Here is a 16,277-nt window from a genome sequence, read left to right as displayed (position 1 = left end):
TTAATACATGCTTTTTTGTATTGTAGTTTGAATAGGCATTTCTTTTATAATTTATTCATAATGATTAAAAATGTGTATGACGTAGAACTTTGTTTTCATGTCGATATTTTGTTGAAAAATTACAAAGAAAAGAAGATTGATGATATTATAACAATAGCACTTTGGAGTATTTATAAGATGTTAATTTTTAGAAACTTACATAGAAAAGAAGAAAGAGAAAATAAATTATGGTTTACTTTTGTCAGAGAATTGAAATTAAGATTAGATATCAATAAGATTCTGAGGAAAAGAAGAAAGAAAGAAATGTATAATTTGCCTGTTGCTTTGGAAATGTATCTATGAGTTTTGTTTAAATACGATGTGTATATGAAATGAATTTTTGTTGAAAATAAATGCCCCTGTTATGGGTGAAAGAGAAAAAAAAAAGATTGCAGCACACAGCCACCCCCTCCCTCCTTAGTTGAGCACTATTAGATACCTTACCTCACTCTGTGCCCTTTTCTATATACCTTCTTGAAGGTACCACTCTAGTTCTCTTCAGTAAAGTTCTCAAAGTTCTATCTCCTCTCTACCTACCCCCTTCCTAAGAACAATTTCAACATGAGCAATTTCTAAAGGTCTTTCTAATGCTAAGTAGGTGATGTACACTAACACAAAACAATGATATTAATCAGAACATAAAGAGGCCTTGACTCTATACATTGACCAATCTACATACATTCCTAGGCTACACAGACCTACTTACTAACTTTACCTGATGTAGCCCTGCTAGCCATTAAATCCATTTTTTTGCACCACTTGATGACTAAACATATTGATATCAGTGAGAAATTGTTTGATACTGAAGAGTTTGGCCAGGTATTCCATCCACTACTAGAGATTTCCCATATTACTTAAAGGTGTCACGCGCGTAAAACATTCCCCATAGACTTGTGTGTTAAAATGGCACTTTTGAAAAATTCATAAAAAATTAATGTGAAATTAGAGGGTGGAATGTTTACTACCAATGGATAGGATATATATCTGACATTCCAGATCTGACCAGGAAAGGGTACCGTAGCCAGCTCATTTTAAAAATAAATCGCCATTTATGAAGATAACTATGAATCGATCGAATTCATCAACTAAAACAGTAAAATAGCCCTAATTATTCCGCCAGTCAAAAAATAGTTCCAAGTCACTTATTTATCTTCCCAATTTGGGCGAAGTAAGTTCGGTAGTTACCATTTCTAGAATCAGTGTTAGATTTTGAATCACTTTCATACATTTTTGTCAATCAGCAATATCAAATTGACAAAAATTTGAATGGGTTGGGTCGAACAAATATCTTTAGCCCTCCTGATGTAATTAGGCTCGTGGGACCTATATTATATGACCTATGTATTTTATTTTTTTGAATAGCTACTTTGCTATTCTTTTATATCTGTACACTCACACTAGTACAAAGAAATGCATTGAAAATGACTATTTTCTATGCAATCACCCATTTTAATGTGTTACCCATACATGTTATTTTCACTGTATATGGATGTATACAAATCCTACCTGCATATAGCCCAACAGTGAATGCAATGACAATATAGGTCCCTATTAATTGTAATATAAAGGTGTATGTAAATTATGTGTAGATATATCAGGATAACAGAATTGCCCCAAACATAAATACCAAATATACATGAGATTGGATGAGGAAACAATAAAAGAATGAGATACTACTTTAGTATATTTGCATTTGACCTATTCAAAATCTTGCTAGGGCTGTTGCCTCTCAGATGTAAGAAGGAAGAGATACATAAATAGATAGAGAGAGAGAGAGAGAGAGAGAGAAAGATACTTTTATAGATGGCATGGCTTAATAAAGGGGGGGGGGGGCTATACTAAGATTGCAGCACACGGAGGGCGCTCGTCATTATCAAGATATAGACACGTCTTCCCTGGAATTGGAGAATTTTATAGTTATTTTTGACTTTTGCAGACTGGTAAGTCAAATTTAAGACCGAAAATTTGAGAACATTAGAACAATAGCTTCGAATAGGACTAGTTAAAGGCAAATTGATAAAGAGGTGGAAAGAATATCATGTATGAAAGTGACGATTCAACCCGGCCTGTTGAGTATGGTGCTACGTCGGATGCCACGTATGCAGACGCAACCAAAACAATGGCACGTGATACGGGTCGTACGGGCGTGGAGAACGGGGTCAAGCCTGTCTTCCTAAAGAACAGAGACGTGCCCGAAGGAAAGCCGCTTCAGCATGAAGAAATATATCTAGCCATACACAGACATCTTGGCTCAACAAAAAACCTGAAAGGGTTGCAGAAAATTGGAGGACTCTGGAGGATCTACTTTGTAGATAGAGTCGATAGAATTGCTCTGATATCTACAGGACTCAACATAAGAGGAGTGTCTGCCCCCATCTACGACACAAACCCCTTCCAGAATCGCCATGACCCTACTACATCTTTGAAAGTCATCGTGAAGGATATCCCTTTGTCTGTGAAAGACGAAGTAATTGCTAACGAAATCGAAAAAAAGAAATGCAAAGTGCTAAGTAGAGTGCAAAGGATGAAATTAAGAGTAAATGGTCTTCTGACCGACTGCTACACAGGTGATCGAATGCTGTTCATCGCACCCCCCACAACGCCTCTGTCGCGAGCCATGAATATGGGTGGATTCAAAGCACGTATTTACCATGAAGGGCAGGACAAAGCCCCCACCCTGTGTTCTAGGTGTCTAACACAGGGGCATCATGCTTCAAGATGTGTCAACGATGTTGTTTGCAGAAAGTGTTCCCAGCCTGGTCACAAGGCTATGGATTGTGCCCATTACCCGAACAACGAATATACGGTTGCCCCTACTTCGAAACCATCGGGTCCTGTACAAAAGAAGATAGATACGCCTTCAGTGAGAAATTCCAATGGAAATGAGCTAGAACGCGAGATTGAGATGAATCAGCGTGATCGCAAGGTACAGAGCAACAAAGCATCAAGTAGCAACGAGATACCTCGAGCCCAAGCAAAGATCACTCAATTCATCTCAGCAGAAAAGGTGCGTGAAAATGATTCACAAGGAGATTCAGAGAGTGACGAAGAGTTTGAAGATGCTGATACGCGTGAAGATGAGGAGCAAGAGTACTCTGATATGTCAGCAGATTCCCCCAAACTACCGAAGGATGGGAAAAAGTTCGCCAAGGGTAAGCGGAAACAAAAAATCAGGAGCAAACCAGCAAAAAAGAAATAGGAAGCTGCTTCCGATTTCTGACAATAACAGAGTGTAAATAGTGTAAATAAATCACCTATGCCAGGAATAAAAAACAAATACTGCAACTTGATTAGCTTGAATGTTAGAGGTATCAGAAGTAAAGAAAAAAGAGACGCAATCCTGTTATGGAGCAAGCATCAGAAAACAGACATATTGTTATTACAAGAAACTTATTGGACAGATAATATTTTGAAAATCATTCGAAATGAATGGAAAGGGCAAGTTTTTTGTTCAAATGGATCTAATCATGCCAGAGGAGTCGCCATTCTTATTTCAAAAGATTTACCAATAACTTTCAATAACATAATTTATGGTCAAGAAGGACGGATGATTATGTTAAATATTATGATTAGTAATTGTAATCTATGTATAGTAAATATTTATGCACCCACAGAAAAGAAATACAGAGAACGATTCTTCAAAAAGCTTTATAGGTGGATCGAGTCGAACAGACCTCTAGATAGCGAGTTGGTAATAGGTGGAGACTTTAATTCCATCCTCTCCCCAACTAAAGACGTGAAAAGAAATCCGAATACTTATTATAAGACACCACAAAATCTTAAAGCTATTATCAAACATTTTGATTTATGTGATATATGGAGACGTTTTAATCCAAACAAACGACAGTTTACTTGGAGAAATGTATCTTTAGATTTGGCATCACGCCTTGATTATTGGCTGGTAAATAAGAATCTGAAAGCAAAAATAATGATGTGTGATATACGTCCATCTGTACGTTGTGACCACAACGCTATTTTTTTAAAGGTGTTGATAGGTAAAGTGGAGAAAGGTCCAGGATTCTGGAAATTAAATACGCATATTCTGAAAGATGATGTGTATAAAAGTAAAGTAAGAAAAATTATTAGAAACATTGAAAATATGAATCTTAGTTTCTCTGAAAGATGGGAACTTACAAAGATTAGATGTCGTGAATTTACACAAACATACTGTATTGGAAAGAAGCATAAATCAAAAGAATCAAAGACAAGCTTAGAAGAAAGATTTGCTAAGATAACTAGGAAAATTGATGAACAAGGTAACATTGATGATGTGACTAGAAAAGAGTACCTCTGTATTAAAAGTGATTTAGATAGACTGTATAAAAGAGATTGTAAAGCAGCAAGTGTACGAGCTAGAATCAAATGGCTAGAAAAGGGCGAAAAGAATACAAAATATTTTCTGAGTCTAGAAAAGAAAAACGCCCAGAAAAGAAATATAACTAAAATACGAAAAGATAATAAGATTATTACGAAACGAGTACAGATTCTAAATGAGGTTGTTTCATTTTACAAAGAACTATACGCCAGTAAACATATACGAAAAGAAGATATTGAAAGATATTTTGTAGGTTCCGTTGTAAATAAGTTAAATGAAACAGACAAAGAAAAATGTGAAGGACTATTAACATATTCAGAATGTCGAATTGCTGCTTTTAAGATGAGCAAAAACAAAAGTCCGGGAGCAGACGGTTTACCCGTCGAATTCTTTTTCGAGTTTTGGGACGATATTGAATTTATGTTGGTCAATGCTCTAAATGAAAATTTTAGTAATAAGGTTATGTCAAAAACCCAACGGTTAGGAATTATTACGTTGATTCACAAAAAAGGACAGATTGAAGATTTGAATAACTGGAGGCCAATAACCTTGTTAAATTACGACTACAAAATAATGGCCGCTGCCTTATCAAACAGGTTACATAAAGTGTTATCAAAACTTGTTCATGAAAATCAGGTAGGTTACATAAAAAACAGAATGAGTGGTTTTAATATTAGACTTACGCAAGATGTTTTCGATTATATGAAAAAGTACAATTTAGAAGGTGCCTTAATGTTAGTTGACTTTCGGAAGGCATTCGACTCCGTGGAATTTGATTTTATTGAAAGCTGTTTGAGTCATTTTAATTTCGGCGAAGACTTCCGATGTTGGGTTAAATTAATGTATGAAAAAGTGGAGAGTTCGATACTAATCAATGGTTGGAGAACGCAAACATTTCAGATCTGTAGAGGCATAAGACAAGGCTGCCCCCTATCGGCAATGTTGTTTATCTTGGTGGTAGAAACCCTAGCAGAAAGAATCAGAAGAAATGACAACATTAAAGGAATTCTATTTGGACACAACAAAAGAACAGAATTAAAAATCTTACAATATGCAGACGATACATCTGTGTTTTTTAGAGAGAAATCGTCTATGCAATATATTATGGAAGAATTAGATAAATTTGGACATGTGGCCGGGCCGGTTGTTAATAAAGACAAAACAATGTTGAAATGGTTAGGCTCTACGGAAACTAATTGGAATTTTGATAAATATGGTTTGAAGTGGACGAAAGGTTGTATTAAATATTTAGGAGTTCATATAGACCATGACCTAGATAAGGTTGTGAAATTGAACTGGGAAACCAAATTACAAAAGATACAGAGAATCGTGGACAATTGGAGGAAAAGAGATCTCACAATTATAGGAAGAGTCCTTATTATCAAGACTCTACTTGTAAGTCAAATAATTCATTTAATTATGTTTTGTCCAGTTCCTCACCAGATAGTAAAGAAACTGGAGAAGATAATTTACAATTTTTTATGGAACGCGAAAGTTGACAAAGTTAAGAGAATGACAATTGTAAAGGAATATGAGGATGGTGGTATTAGAATGATCGACATTCAGAAATTAATACAGAGTTTCAGATTGAAATGGTTGGCGAGAATAGTTGACGATACAAATGGTTATTGGAAAGATTTTGCTTTATTGAATTTGGAATCAGTAGGGGGTGTCAGACTAGTTCTTAACTGTACTATGGATAATCACATGATAGAAAAATGGTTTGTTAACAAATTGCCAAAATTTTATGTTGAGATTATAAAATCATGGTCACACTTGAAAGAATCCACAAAAAAAGATGATTTGTTATCGAACACACAGATTCTATGGTATAATAAATATATTGTATATCATAATCAACCATTTTTCTATAGAGATTGGTACGCTAGCAAAATAATTTTTCTGAAAGATATTTGTATCGAAGGAAAATTTGTATCTCTTACGAAACTGAAAGAATATTTTGAATCCGAGAAAACAAAAGCAAGAGCCCTGTTTGATTATTCTAAACTACAAAGGGCGATACCGAAAATATGGTTGAATGATTTAACAGATGGTATTACGTTGGACATTCCAAAAATACCACTGAAGGGAAAAGACAAACAACTTAAGTTCTGTTCCAGCAAACTATTTTACTACATTTTATTAACACATGACAAAACAAACGACGCTCCTACATATTGGGCTGACTTTGCCGATAGTCATATAAATTGGAAGAATGTCTTTCAGAGAAATTTGAAAGACATAGGGGAAAACAAATTGAAACAATTCAATTTAAAATTGTTGTATAACTTAATTCCTACGAAGAGGATGTTGTTTTTATGGCAATTGGACAATGATGATAAATGTGAAGTTTGTAATATCAAAGAAGATTTAATACATGCTTTTTTTTATTGTAGTTTGAATAGGCATTTCTTTTATAATTTATTCATAATGATTAAAAATGTGTATGACGTAGAACTTTGTTTTCATGTCGATATTTTGTTGAAAAATTACAAAGAAAAGAAGATTGATGATATTATAACAATAGCACTTTGGAGTATTTATAAGATGTTAATTTTTAGAAACTTACATAGAAAAGAAGAAAGAGAAAATAAATTATGGTTTACTTTTGTCAGAGAATTGAAATTAAGATTAGATATCAATAAGATTCTGAGGAAAAGAAGAAAGAAAGAAATGTATAATTTGCCTGTTGCTTTGGAAATGTATCTATGAGTTTTGTTTAAATACGATGTGTATATGAAATGAATTTTTGTTGAAAATAAATGCCCCTGTTATGGGTGAAAGAGAAAAAAAAAAGATTGCAGCACACAGCCACCCCCTCCCTCCTTAGTTGAGCACTATTAGATACCTTACCTCACTCTGTGCCCTTTTCTATATACCTTCTTGAAGGTACCACTCTAGTTCTCTTCAGTAAAGTTCTCAAAGTTCTATCTCCTCTCTACCTACCCCCTTCCTAAGAACAATTTCAACATGAGCAATTTCTAAAGGTCTTTCTAATGCTAAGTAGGTGATGTACACTAACACAAAACAATGATATTAATCAGAACATAAAGAGGCCTTGACTCTATACATTGACCAATCTACATACATTCCTAGGCTACACAGACCTACTTACTAACTTTACCTGATGTAGCCCTGCTAGCCATTAAATCCATTTTTTTGCACCACTTGATGACTAAACATATTGATATCAGTGAGAAATTGTTTGATACTGAAGAGTTTGGCCAGGTATTCCATCCACTACTAGAGATTTCCCATATTACTTAAAGGTGTCACGCGCGTAAAACATTCCCCATAGACTTGTGTGTTAAAATGGCACTTTTGAAAAATTCATAAAAAATTAATGTGAAATTAGAGGGTGGAATGTTTACTACCAATGGATAGGATATATATCTGACATTCCAGATCTGACCAGGAAAGGGTACCGTAGCCAGCTCATTTTAAAAATAAATCGCCATTTATGAAGATAACTATGAATCGATCGAATTCATCAACTAAAACAGTAAAATAGCCCTAATTATTCCGCCAGTCAAAAAATAGTTCCAAGTCACTTATTTATCTTCCCAATTTGGGCGAAGTAAGTTCGGTAGTTACCATTTCTAGAATCAGTGTTAGATTTTGAATCACTTTCATACATTTTTGTCAATCAGCAATATCAAATTGACAAAAATTTGAATGGGTTGGGTCGAACAAATATCTTTAGCCCTCCTGATGTAATTAGGCTCGTGGGACCTATATTATATGACCTATGTATTTTATTTTTTTGAATAGCTACTTTGCTATTCTTTTATATCTGTACACTCACACTAGTACAAAGAAATGCATTGAAAATGACTATTTTCTATGCAATCACCCATTTTAATGTGTTACCCATACATGTTATTTTCACTGTATATGGATGTATACAAATCCTACCTGCATATAGCCCAACAGTGAATGCAATGACAATATAGGTCCCTATTAATTGTAATATAAAGGTGTATGTAAATTATGTGTAGATATATCAGGATAACAGAATTGCCCCAAACATAAATACCAAATATACATGAGATTGGATGAGGAAACAATAAAAGAATGAGATACTACTTTAGTATATTTGCATTTGACCTATTCAAAATCTTGCTAGGGCTGTTGCCTCTCAGATGTAAGAAGGAAGAGATACATAAATAGATAGAGAGAGAGAGAGAGAGAGAGAGAAAGATACTTTTATAGATGGCATGGCTTAATAAAGGGGGGGGGGGGGCTATACTAAGATTGCAGCACACGGAGGGCGCTCGTCATTATCAAGATATAGACACGTCTTCCCTGGAATTGGAGAATTTTATAGTTATTTTTGACTTTTGCAGACTGGTAAGTCAAATTTAAGACCGAAAATTTGAGAACATTAGAACAATAGCTTCGAATAGGACTAGTTAAAGGCAAATTGATAAAGAGGTGGAAAGAATATCATGTATGAAAGTGACGATTCAACCCGGCCTGTTGAGTATGGTGCTACGTCGGATGCCACGTATGCAGACGCAACCAAAACAATGGCACGTGATACGGGTCGTACGGGCGTGGAGAACGGGGTCAAGCCTGTCTTCCTAAAGAACAGAGACGTGCCCGAAGGAAAGCCGCTTCAGCATGAAGAAATATATCTAGCCATACACAGACATCTTGGCTCAACAAAAAACCTGAAAGGGTTGCAGAAAATTGGAGGACTCTGGAGGATCTACTTTGTAGATAGAGTCGATAGAATTGCTCTGATATCTACAGGACTCAACATAAGAGGAGTGTCTGCCCCCATCTACGACACAAACCCCTTCCAGAATCGCCATGACCCTACTACATCTTTGAAAGTCATCGTGAAGGATATCCCTTTGTCTGTGAAAGACGAAGTAATTGCTAACGAAATCGAAAAAAAGAAATGCAAAGTGCTAAGTAGAGTGCAAAGGATGAAATTAAGAGTAAATGGTCTTCTGACCGACTGCTACACAGGTGATCGAATGCTGTTCATCGCACCCCCCACAACGCCTCTGTCGCGAGCCATGAATATGGGTGGATTCAAAGCACGTATTTACCATGAAGGGCAGGACAAAGCCCCCACCCTGTGTTCTAGGTGTCTAACACAGGGGCATCATGCTTCAAGATGTGTCAACGATGTTGTTTGCAGAAAGTGTTCCCAGCCTGGTCACAAGGCTATGGATTGTGCCCATTACCCGAACAACGAATATACGGTTGCCCCTACTTCGAAACCATCGGGTCCTGTACAAAAGAAGATAGATACGCCTTCAGTGAGAAATTCCAATGGAAATGAGCTAGAACGCGAGATTGAGATGAATCAGCGTGATCGCAAGGTACAGAGCAACAAAGCATCAAGTAGCAACGAGATACCTCGAGCCCAAGCAAAGATCACTCAATTCATCTCAGCAGAAAAGGTGCGTGAAAATGATTCACAAGGAGATTCAGAGAGTGACGAAGAGTTTGAAGATGCTGATACGCGTGAAGATGAGGAGCAAGAGTACTCTGATATGTCAGCAGATTCCCCCAAACTACCGAAGGATGGGAAAAAGTTCGCCAAGGGTAAGCGGAAACAAAAAATCAGGAGCAAACCAGCAAAAAAGAAATAGGAAGCTGCTTCCGATTTCTGACAATAACAGAGTGTAAATAGTGTAAATAAATCACCTATGCCAGGAATAAAAAACAAATACTGCAACTTGATTAGCTTGAATGTTAGAGGTATCAGAAGTAAAGAAAAAAGAGACGCAATCCTGTTATGGAGCAAGCATCAGAAAACAGACATATTGTTATTACAAGAAACTTATTGGACAGATAATATTTTGAAAATCATTCGAAATGAATGGAAAGGGCAAGTTTTTTGTTCAAATGGATCTAATCATGCCAGAGGAGTCGCCATTCTTATTTCAAAAGATTTACCAATAACTTTCAATAACATAATTTATGGTCAAGAAGGACGGATGATTATGTTAAATATTATGATTAGTAATTGTAATCTATGTATAGTAAATATTTATGCACCCACAGAAAAGAAATACAGAGAACGATTCTTCAAAAAGCTTTATAGGTGGATCGAGTCGAACAGACCTCTAGATAGCGAGTTGGTAATAGGTGGAGACTTTAATTCCATCCTCTCCCCAACTAAAGACGTGAAAAGAAATCCGAATACTTATTATAAGACACCACAAAATCTTAAAGCTATTATCAAACATTTTGATTTATGTGATATATGGAGACGTTTTAATCCAAACAAACGACAGTTTACTTGGAGAAATGTATCTTTAGATTTGGCATCACGCCTTGATTATTGGCTGGTAAATAAGAATCTGAAAGCAAAAATAATGATGTGTGATATACGTCCATCTGTACGTTGTGACCACAACGCTATTTTTTTAAAGGTGTTGATAGGTAAAGTGGAGAAAGGTCCAGGATTCTGGAAATTAAATACGCATATTCTGAAAGATGATGTGTATAAAAGTAAAGTAAGAAAAATTATTAGAAACATTGAAAATATGAATCTTAGTTTCTCTGAAAGATGGGAACTTACAAAGATTAGATGTCGTGAATTTACACAAACATACTGTATTGGAAAGAAGCATAAATCAAAAGAATCAAAGACAAGCTTAGAAGAAAGATTTGCTAAGATAACTAGGAAAATTGATGAACAAGGTAACATTGATGATGTGACTAGAAAAGAGTACCTCTGTATTAAAAGTGATTTAGATAGACTGTATAAAAGAGATTGTAAAGCAGCAAGTGTACGAGCTAGAATCAAATGGCTAGAAAAGGGCGAAAAGAATACAAAATATTTTCTGAGTCTAGAAAAGAAAAACGCCCAGAAAAGAAATATAACTAAAATACGAAAAGATAATAAGATTATTACGAAACGAGTACAGATTCTAAATGAGGTTGTTTCATTTTACAAAGAACTATACGCCAGTAAACATATACGAAAAGAAGATATTGAAAGATATTTTGTAGGTTCCGTTGTAAATAAGTTAAATGAAACAGACAAAGAAAAATGTGAAGGACTATTAACATATTCAGAATGTCGAATTGCTGCTTTTAAGATGAGCAAAAACAAAAGTCCGGGAGCAGACGGTTTACCCGTCGAATTCTTTTTCGAGTTTTGGGACGATATTGAATTTATGTTGGTCAATGCTCTAAATGAAAATTTTAGTAATAAGGTTATGTCAAAAACCCAACGGTTAGGAATTATTACGTTGATTCACAAAAAAGGACAGATTGAAGATTTGAATAACTGGAGGCCAATAACCTTGTTAAATTACGACTACAAAATAATGGCCGCTGCCTTATCAAACAGGTTACATAAAGTGTTATCAAAACTTGTTCATGAAAATCAGGTAGGTTACATAAAAAACAGAATGAGTGGTTTTAATATTAGACTTACGCAAGATGTTTTCGATTATATGAAAAAGTACAATTTAGAAGGTGCCTTAATGTTAGTTGACTTTCGGAAGGCATTCGACTCCGTGGAATTTGATTTTATTGAAAGCTGTTTGAGTCATTTTAATTTCGGCGAAGACTTCCGATGTTGGGTTAAATTAATGTATGAAAAAGTGGAGAGTTCGATACTAATCAATGGTTGGAGAACGCAAACATTTCAGATCTGTAGAGGCATAAGACAAGGCTGCCCCCTATCGGCAATGTTGTTTATCTTGGTGGTAGAAACCCTAGCAGAAAGAATCAGAAGAAATGACAACATTAAAGGAATTCTATTTGGACACAACAAAAGAACAGAATTAAAAATCTTACAATATGCAGACGATACATCTGTGTTTTTTAGAGAGAAATCGTCTATGCAATATATTATGGAAGAATTAGATAAATTTGGACATGTGGCCGGGCCGGTTGTTAATAAAGACAAAACAATGTTGAAATGGTTAGGCTCTACGGAAACTAATTGGAATTTTGATAAATATGGTTTGAAGTGGACGAAAGGTTGTATTAAATATTTAGGAGTTCATATAGACCATGACCTAGATAAGGTTGTGAAATTGAACTGGGAAACCAAATTACAAAAGATACAGAGAATCGTGGACAATTGGAGGAAAAGAGATCTCACAATTATAGGAAGAGTCCTTATTATCAAGACTCTACTTGTAAGTCAAATAATTCATTTAATTATGTTTTGTCCAGTTCCTCACCAGATAGTAAAGAAACTGGAGAAGATAATTTACAATTTTTTATGGAACGCGAAAGTTGACAAAGTTAAGAGAATGACAATTGTAAAGGAATATGAGGATGGTGGTATTAGAATGATCGACATTCAGAAATTAATACAGAGTTTCAGATTGAAATGGTTGGCGAGAATAGTTGACGATACAAATGGTTATTGGAAAGATTTTGCTTTATTGAATTTGGAATCAGTAGGGGGTGTCAGACTAGTTCTTAACTGTACTATGGATAATCACATGATAGAAAAATGGTTTGTTAACAAATTGCCAAAATTTTATGTTGAGATTATAAAATCATGGTCACACTTGAAAGAATCCACAAAAAAAGATGATTTGTTATCGAACACACAGATTCTATGGTATAATAAATATATTGTATATCATAATCAACCATTTTTCTATAGAGATTGGTACGCTAGCAAAATAATTTTTCTGAAAGATATTTGTATCGAAGGAAAATTTGTATCTCTTACGAAACTGAAAGAATATTTTGAATCCGAGAAAACAAAAGCAAGAGCCCTGTTTGATTATTCTAAACTACAAAGGGCGATACCGAAAATATGGTTGAATGATTTAACAGATGGTATTACGTTGGACATTCCAAAAATACCACTGAAGGGAAAAGACAAACAACTTAAGTTCTGTTCCAGCAAACTATTTTACTACATTTTATTAACACATGACAAAACAAACGACGCTCCTACATATTGGGCTGACTTTGCCGATAGTCATATAAATTGGAAGAATGTCTTTCAGAGAAATTTGAAAGACATAGGGGAAAACAAATTGAAACAATTCAATTTAAAATTGTTGTATAACTTAATTCCTACGAAGAGGATGTTGTTTTTATGGCAATTGGACAATGATGATAAATGTGAAGTTTGTAATATCAAAGAAGATTTAATACATGCTTTTTTGTATTGTAGTTTGAATAGGCATTTCTTTTATAATTTATTCATAATGATTAAAAATGTGTATGACGTAGAACTTTGTTTTCATGTCGATATTTTGTTGAAAAATTACAAAGAAAAGAAGATTGATGATATTATAACAATAGCACTTTGGAGTATTTATAAGATGTTAATTTTTAGAAACTTACATAGAAAAGAAGAAAGAGAAAATAAATTATGGTTTACTTTTGTCAGAGAATTGAAATTAAGATTAGATATCAATAAGATTCTGAGGAAAAGAAGAAAGAAAGAAATGTATAATTTGCCTGTTGCTTTGGAAATGTATCTATGAGTTTTGTTTAAATACGATGTGTATATGAAATGAATTTTTGTTGAAAATAAATGCCCCTGTTATGGGTGAAAGAGAAAAAAAAAAGATTGCAGCACACAGCCACCCCCTCCCTCCTTAGTTGAGCACTATTAGATACCTTACCTCACTCTGTGCCCTTTTCTATATACCTTCTTGAAGGTACCACTCTAGTTCTCTTCAGTAAAGTTCTCAAAGTTCTATCTCCTCTCTACCTACCCCCTTCCTAAGAACAATTTCAACATGAGCAATTTCTAAAGGTCTTTCTAATGCTAAGTAGGTGATGTACACTAACACAAAACAATGATATTAATCAGAACATAAAGAGGCCTTGACTCTATACATTGACCAATCTACATACATTCCTAGGCTACACAGACCTACTTACTAACTTTACCTGATGTAGCCCTGCTAGCCATTAAATCCATTTTTTTGCACCACTTGATGACTAAACATATTGATATCAGTGAGAAATTGTTTGATACTGAAGAGTTTGGCCAGGTATTCCATCCACTACTAGAGATTTCCCATATTACTTAAAGGTGTCACGCGCGTAAAACATTCCCCATAGACTTGTGTGTTAAAATGGCACTTTTGAAAAATTCATAAAAAATTAATGTGAAATTAGAGGGTGGAATGTTTACTACCAATGGATAGGATATATATCTGACATTCCAGATCTGACCAGGAAAGGGTACCGTAGCCAGCTCATTTTAAAAATAAATCGCCATTTATGAAGATAACTATGAATCGATCGAATTCATCAACTAAAACAGTAAAATAGCCCTAATTATTCCGCCAGTCAAAAAATAGTTCCAAGTCACTTATTTATCTTCCCAATTTGGGCGAAGTAAGTTCGGTAGTTACCATTTCTAGAATCAGTGTTAGATTTTGAATCACTTTCATACATTTTTGTCAATCAGCAATATCAAATTGACAAAAATTTGAATGGGTTGGGTCGAACAAATATCTTTAGCCCTCCTGATGTAATTAGGCTCGTGGGACCTATATTATATGACCTATGTATTTTATTTTTTTGAATAGCTACTTTGCTATTCTTTTATATCTGTACACTCACACTAGTACAAAGAAATGCATTGAAAATGACTATTTTCTATGCAATCACCCATTTTAATGTGTTACCCATACATGTTATTTTCACTGTATATGGATGTATACAAATCCTACCTGCATATAGCCCAACAGTGAATGCAATGACAATATAGGTCCCTATTAATTGTAATATAAAGGTGTATGTAAATTATGTGTAGATATATCAGGATAACAGAATTGCCCCAAACATAAATACCAAATATACATGAGATTGGATGAGGAAACAATAAAAGAATGAGATACTACTTTAGTATATTTGCATTTGACCTATTCAAAATCTTGCTAGGGCTGTTGCCTCTCAGATGTAAGAAGGAAGAGATACATAAATAGATAGAGAGAGAGAGAGAGAGAGAGAGAAAGATACTTTTATAGATGGCATGGCTTAATAAAGGGGGGGGGGGGCTATACTAAGATTGCAGCACACGGAGGGCGCTCGTCATTATCAAGATATAGACACGTCTTCCCTGGAATTGGAGAATTTTATAGTTATTTTTGACTTTTGCAGACTGGTAAGTCAAATTTAAGACCGAAAATTTGAGAACATTAGAACAATAGCTTCGAATAGGACTAGTTAAGGCAAATTGATAAAGAGGTGGAAAGAATATCATGTATGAAAGTGACGATTCAACCCGGCCTGTTGAGTATGGTGCTACGTCGGATGCCACGTATGCAGACGCAACCAAAACAATGGCACGTGATACGGGTCGTACGGGCGTGGAGAACGGGGTCAAGCCTGTCTTCCTAAAGAACAGAGACGTGCCCGAAGGAAAGCCGCTTCAGCATGAAGAAATATATCTAGCCATACACAGACATCTTGGCTCAACAAAAAACCTGAAAGGGTTGCAGAAAATTGGAGGACTCTGGAGGATCTACTTTGTAGATAGAGTCGATAGAATTGCTCTGATATCTACAGGACTCAACATAAGAGGAGTGTCTGCCCCCATCTACGACACAAACCCCTTCCAGAATCGCCATGACCCTACTACATCTTTGAAAGTCATCGTGAAGGATATCCCTTTGTCTGTGAAAGACGAAGTAATTGCTAACGAAATCGAAAAAAAGAAATGCAAAGTGCTAAGTAGAGTGCAAAGGATGAAATTAAGAGTAAATGGTCTTCTGACCGACTGCTACACAGGTGATCGAATGCTGTTCATCGCACCCCCCACAACGCCTCTGTCGCGAGCCATGAATATGGGTGGATTCAAAGCACGTATTTACCATGAAGGGCAGGACAAAGCCCCCACCCTGTGTTCTAGGTGTCTAACACAGGGGCATCATGCTTCAAGATGTGTCAACGATGTTGTTTGCAGAAAGTGTTCCCAGCCTGGTCACAAGGCTATGGATTGTGCCCATTACCC

The sequence above is a fragment of the Lytechinus pictus genome, chromosome 2 (genome assembly GCF_037042905.1).
Source record: "Lytechinus pictus isolate F3 Inbred chromosome 2, Lp3.0, whole genome shotgun sequence".
Classification (NCBI taxonomy): domain Eukaryota; kingdom Metazoa; phylum Echinodermata; class Echinoidea; order Temnopleuroida; family Toxopneustidae; genus Lytechinus; species Lytechinus pictus.
This window is presented reverse-complemented; position numbering follows the sequence as displayed.